Source organism: Callithrix jacchus, chromosome 10 (assembly GCF_049354715.1).
Source record: "Callithrix jacchus isolate 240 chromosome 10, calJac240_pri, whole genome shotgun sequence".
NCBI classification, from domain to species: domain Eukaryota; kingdom Metazoa; phylum Chordata; class Mammalia; order Primates; family Cebidae; genus Callithrix; species Callithrix jacchus.
This window is the reverse complement of record NC_133511.1, coordinates 84106002-84112651: the sequence shown is the minus strand read 5'-3', so window position 1 is coordinate 84112651 and position 6650 is coordinate 84106002. Positions and strand designations below refer to the sequence as shown.

At 40.1% G+C, this 6650-nt stretch overlaps 1 protein-coding gene across 1 annotated transcript in view; it reads left to right on the top strand.

Moving 5' to 3' along the window:
• Positions 1-1852: 1852 nt before the first annotated feature.
• Positions 1853-6650, top strand: part of TPH1 (tryptophan hydroxylase 1) — a 49223-nt gene continuing 44425 nt past the window's right edge. Inside the window, exon 1 of the mRNA XM_054242140.2 lies at positions 1853-1970. The gene's annotated coding sequence lies outside the window, so the exon portion shown is untranslated. The remainder of the gene's footprint in view (positions 1971-6650) is intronic.

Genomic DNA, 6650 nt, shown 5'->3' with positions numbered 1-6650 from the left:
GAATCTGATGTCTTTCAGGAACCTTATGCAAAAAGTCCAGATTAAATAAGGTGACTCCTTTCACCCTTCATGCAGTCTGCCATGTAGGCCATGTAGACCTTTGTGTTCATGTTTATTGTCTTGTGGTTAAGGGGGCTGGGCCTTTATCCACATTCAGGAAGGAAAAAGGAGAAAGAGAAGGGGCTTTTTTCCTACGAAGTCATTATGTGTGTTTTAACAAAGCCGGCTTTCTAAACCTTGCTTTTGGTACAGCTCCTTCCCAATTTATATCAGAGTTTTTTGGCTTTAAAGCGTTTGTCTTGCCTCATACTTTGTTTTCTTTCCTTGAGAGATTTTTGCTCATAAAACATAGAATAATCTTATTGGTAAGAGATAATATGATTTCCAGTTTGGAGGTAGTTTTATTGTTCGAATGTCACTGCTGAAAAGAATTGGACCATAAAAGTAAAATCTTCCCGGTGAAATCTCACTGGTAGGTTTATGTATACTATACTGTATGTATATTTGCATGTCCTCAGTGCTGACCTTATTGGTAGGCTGAATTGACTGTATTCAATGTGAGATTTCAAAGGCACTGATGAAATCACTCCTACGTGCTAGCTGACACGAAAATTCCACTCTTTTTAAGTTTCAGATGCAAATACTGAGTAACAATAGTACTTGAGGTTATTAGTTATGTTTACCTCAGTGCACATGAATTTCACTTTTTTTTTTCTGAGAGCATGTTTAAAAGGGGAAGCGAAAGGACCTTATGTACCCGAAGGAGTGTTGCACAAAAATGGTAAGTTACAGAGGGAGAAGGAGAAAGAGGATAGTAATGGGAAGGCTGGGAGTGTCCAATTTATTTTCCGCTCACATTTCTGCCTTGGACCTGTAGTGTTTACTTTGTTACTTCTTTATTGTTAACATGAGTTTTGGTACATATTTTCATAATACTTTGGTATGTTTGAAAACATCCCATATCTATAAATTATGATACTTTTAAGTGACCAGTGTTAAATCATTTTTAATGCTGCATGATCTGAAGAATTCACTCACAAAATTAAGTTCTTGAATCAGTTGCAGTGATATTTTGAAATGGTGCTTCCTCCAGAATCATAAGTATGAAATTTTATACACAATTGAAATTATACACACAAATGGACACTTATTTTTTTTCCCTATAGTTTTTTGCAGGGGAGAGGAAAAATGCAAAATGAGCTTGAGTTAGCATTTGTTATTGAGTTCGATATTTCAAGACCTAAACCGCTAAGAAAGAAGGCATGGTCTCTTTCCACTTTTTTTTTTCAAAGATATTTTATCCCCTACAGAAAATGGGATATAGCTAAACTGTTGTTTTCTTGGTAGGTTCACCTTTCTAAATCAAAAGACTTTTCCCACTCTATCTTTAATGTTTTCTATTGCCTTTCTTGAATTAGTTACTAAATAATTTTGATATGTAAGTGGGAAAAAGTTTAAGAGCCACCTCTGAGCCTGATGTACTGTTTCTTTTTTTGGTGGAACACATGTAGAAACTGACTATAAGCATTAAAAAAAAACCTGTTAGGGGTTCAGAAAATCTTAAGTACATGAAATATTGAACACCATCATCTGTTCTTGAGACAGGGCAATAGTGATGCTGTGTCTGAGCTAGCTTTGAAGCTGATAATCTATGACTCCAGTATTCTGTTTATTTAACTAATATTCTTTACAACCTAATCAATAACCTTTTTAAAAAAAATTAACAGGTTCATATTGATTTAGGACTGTGTTATTTATTCTACTTGGGCATGTGTTCTTTACCACTTTGCAACTTCAGTTTCCTCCATGCTTCTGTCAGAAGTTTTAAGAAAGGGGAAATAGGTAAATGCCCCTCTTAACCATACCATGTTTTACCATATTTTTCTTTCCTTTTTGACATACGGGTCTTACTATATTCTTGCTAAGACTGGTTTCAAACTTCTGTGCCCAAGCAGTCCTGCCTCAGCATCGTGAGTAGAATATTTTTTTGTTGTTGTTGCTGGTTTGGAATCCAATCTTAGAACCATTATTAAAAGTTATATATTTATAGTAAAATAGTATGATGTCTTTGATTTGCTTCAAAATTGTCTGGGGCAAAGGGAAAGAAGTAGGTTAATGGAGTGGATGAAACAAGACTGGCCATCAATTGGAGTTGCTGAAGCCGGGTGACAGTTATATGGGGTTCCATTATACTGTTTTGTTTGTTTGTTTAGAGACAGGGTCTTGCTCTGTTGTTCAGACCAGATGTAATGGCACACTCATAGGTTACTGCAGCCTCAAACTTCTGGGCTAAAGTGATCCTTCCACCTCAGCCTCCCAAATAGCTGGGACTGTGGGTGCATGCCACCATGCCCAGCTAACTTTCATTTATTCATTTTTATTTTATTTTATTTTGAGACAGAGTCTCATTCTGTTGCCCAGGCTGGATTCCTGTGACGTGATCTCTGCTCACTGCAACCTCTGCCTCCCAGATTCAAGCGATTCTCCTGCCTCAGCTTCCTGAGTAGCTGGGATTGCAGGTACACACCATCACACCTGGCTGATTTTTGTATTTTTAGCAGAGATGGGGTTTCACCCTGTTGGCCAGGCTGGTCTCAAACTCCTGACCTCAGGTGATCTTTCTGCGTCAGCCTCCCAAAGGGCTGGGATTACAGGCATGAGCCACCACACCTGGCCTATTTATTTATTTTGTAGAAGTGGGTTCTCACTATGTTTCCCAGGCTGGTCTTGAACTTCTGGCCTCAAACAATTATCCTGCCTCAGCCTCCCAAAGTGCTGGGATTGCAGGCTACCACACCTGGCCTTCCTGTAAAAGGTTTATAAAAGCAAATAAGTCATACACAATTTAAGCTTTAATTTGACTATGAAAGATACTTGTTCCTTTTATGTCACTGGACTAGTCAAACCTACAAGAACCTGGGCCAATGTAGTGTTGAGTCTTGTGGGGCAGTCCAGACCTCAGTCAGCAACCAAAAAAAAAAAAATGCAGAGGTGAGACTGGAAGCCTGAGGGCACCTTGTGGTGGATGCTGCTAGCCTTCCACTTACCTCTCATATTTGTTCATCAACCTGACTGCTTTGTATTTCTGTAGAGAATACAAAATCTTTTGCATTGCTAAGCTTTTATAATGTATCTTAGATAATTTGCATGATGTCACATTTGCTTAACTCCAATTTTATACAACCCAGGGAACATCTGTAATATAAAAGCCAGAAAACCTCCATGAGTTCACATTTCACAGCCAAAGATTTTGTGGTATCTGGTTGCTCCTTCTACCATGATTTTTGTACCCATATGATAGCCCTTTCTTAACAACTGTGTTTTCCCTGGACATTTGGAAGATTCTATAGTGTAGTAACATCGTGGAGCAGGGTATTCTCATTTTATCCTAATTCATGCCTCAGGGCTCTGGCAAGGATCACAATTCTGGGAGAGGGCCATGCCACACTGAAACCAGACCTGGAGGGGAGAGGATCTGTACCGAAGGAGGTGGCATCAGGGTCTGCTTTGAGTCCCTGTCTCACCTGGCTTCCTTATTTCAGTTTCTTCTTTCTTAGGACTTCAGCTTGTATGTGGACCTCAAGATCATACCAGCCTCTCTTTTTGGGGGTTGTGTTCTCCCAGCTTAATCACTATTCTCTTGGCATTTCTTTAAATTTGTGTGAAAGAAATTCTTGCCTAGTTACTAGTCTTTTCATATCAAGCAGTTGTGGGTCATCTGTGGTTTGGCTACTTTGGGCTAAGTGTGCAACCCAACACAGTCAACTAAAGTTGAAATATTAAAATGAGTATGATGCAAAATTTACCTAAGGACACAGGGTGTGGTAGACACCAGACTTAATTTCCTGTTAGAGATGGCTACCATTTATTGAGGGTTTTACTATGTGTCAGACACTATAAAGGTCTTTAGGTGTATTTTTAAATTTTGCAGTAATCCCATAAAGTAATTGTCACCATTTTAATAGATGGAGAAATGAAGATTCAGAATGGTAAAATAACTTGCTGAAAGTTACTTAGGTCATAAGTAGCTGACCCAGGGCTTGGATCTGGACCTGCCTAGCCACATGAATATTATTTTAGCCACTATACTGTACTTGCTTTCTGTGGAGAGGCATGGACTGGATCATGAAGGTGTTGGTACATCACGTGGAAGAGACAGCTAGGCTATCTGCATTGCATCATGTGGAAGAGACAGCTAGGCGCTCTGCTTATCCATGCTCCTTTCTCCAGAATTGCCCCTGGACTGCCCACATTCTTCCCTTGGTTACAACATATGGTTTAATAAGGCAATGACAGCTAACCCAAGCTGGGTAACTCAGGTTGGCTCAAGGACACTGGACTCTAGACCACGTAGTTTATAAGGCTGAGGGCACTATTTGGTGGGGCAGTCAGTCATATTTGTCATCCACTATGTACCAGGTATTCTAAGCACTAGGAAAACAGCAGTAAACAAAACAGACAAAATCTGTGTAATAGAAATATAGTGGACAAAGCAGACAAAAATCTTGCCCTAATGGGGCTGGCATTCCAGAGTCATATGTAAGAGGAACAGAGGAAGAAGCTGGTCTGCATAGAGTCATGCATCCTGTAGCAGATTGGATCAGTTCTCAGTTCTTCACCTCTGTGTATCTGTGCCCTTGCCATGGCTTCTCAGTGGACGGAATCCCTGTTCGTTGACTTTGAGCTTGACCAAGTCACTTGCTTTGGCCAATAGAATGTTAATGGTGCTGAAGTAAGCGGAGTACTTGTAGCAGTTTGCTTGTGCTCCTGTCAGTTACCATGAGAAGAACATGCCCTGGGTAGCCATTGACATGGAGGATGAGAAACATGGAGCAAACCTAAACCCAGTCTGCAGCCTGGGCTGCGTGTGGTGGCTTGCACTTGTAGTCCCAGCTACTTGGGAAGCTGAGGCAGAAGGATTGCTTGAGCCCCGGAGTCCGAGGCTGCAGTGAGCTATAACTGTGTCACTGCACTTCTGGATAGGTGACAGAGAAAGACCCATCCTTCAGAAAACATTTTTTAAAAAATCTGCAGCCTGAGTTGCGTGACCTAGCTAAGTTGCAGCCAACCTACAGATCTGTGATTAGTAGCTAAACGCTTATTGTTTTGAATTATTGAATCTTGGGGTAGTTTGTTAACACATCATTATTGAAGTAACGACTCACTGAAACAGCATGAAAGAAAAGCTGCCCTATCAGCTGCTCACCAGCTTCACGTCACAGTCTCATGGGTTCTGGTAGTAATTCCTGCTTTAGGTTGTCTGTAACATATGCCCAAATTCCTGTAGTAAACTTATAATAAATTCTACTTGGGACATGATCATTTGTGTTCCCATCTTTAAAAAAAAAATGGCACCAGGAATGGTGTAATAAGTGACAGACGGAGAAAATGTGAAACTGTGGGGTTAGAGAAGGGTAGGATGCAGGGTAGTGAAAGTTCCCCAATTCTGGATGAGACACAAGCTGTCCATGATAGAAGGTTCTGAAGAGCCAACTGATTGGTTTCTTGTGTGCCCTTGAGATCTAAACTGCATGCTTCATAGGGCTGAGGAGGATTTTTTGTAAAATATCATGGCAAAGGGAAATTATCTGGTCCTCAGTGGCACATCACCATGCTGAGTGTGACCTTAAAGGCAGTGAGAAGCCCTTAAGGTGTCATGATCACTGAAAGCCTTCTGAAGGAGGAGGGGCTTGATACACAGGTTTAGCAGTACATGCAGCTGGATTTGGGCATTGATTTGAAGCAAAGGAGAGTGAGAAGTTAAATCCAGAATTCTGGCTTAGGCAACTGAATAGATGATGGCATCATTTATTGTGATAGGGAAGTAACCCAGGAAGAGTTGCAGGTAAAGGTGGGTAAAAGATATGTTCAATTTTGAATACCTGTTGGACATCCACATGGAGGTGTCTCATTTCTACAGACCTGGAACTCTGTGAGTGAGTGGGCTACAGATACAGGTTTAGGACTTAGGACAAAGCTCCAAGGAAGGCAAACATTTAAAGGCCTAACAATGTCAACCAAAGAGACGGTTTGTACAGGGAGACATTGAACTAAATTGGGAGACATTGAACTAAATTGGGAGAGATTTACAGTTTAGTGACAGTTCACAAGGAAATAGTACATTTGAAGTAGAACTCCAAATCTGTTCTCACCTCTGAACATGACTGCTTCACCTAGGGCTCAGGAAAAAGAGCTCCATGTGATGAACTGGCACTGGACACAATATCATAGCCTTCTACAGGAAGGAATATATATATATAGGTATGAATGAATATAGGAATTATCCTATAAAGATATTTCCTCTAAGGAACTTATATTCCACATCCATGCTTGACCAAGCAGGTCTGGCAAAATGGGAAGCATATTTTTTGAAAAAGGAAACAACACGTTGGATATGAAATATGATTTTGATTGTGTTAAAATATATAGAATATTGAACAGAAATAGGTCATATCAAACAGAAATAGAACACACATTAGTGGTGAAAACCAAAAGAAAAGCATTGATCCAGGTGATCAAGGGTCAGTATGACCTTGACCAAGTCAGTTAGCCTTTCTGATCATTCTCACCTATAGAATAGAGATGACATTACTGCCTACCCTGCAGGATTATTTTAAGTGTTAATGAGATTTTTTTAAATACTGGAAATT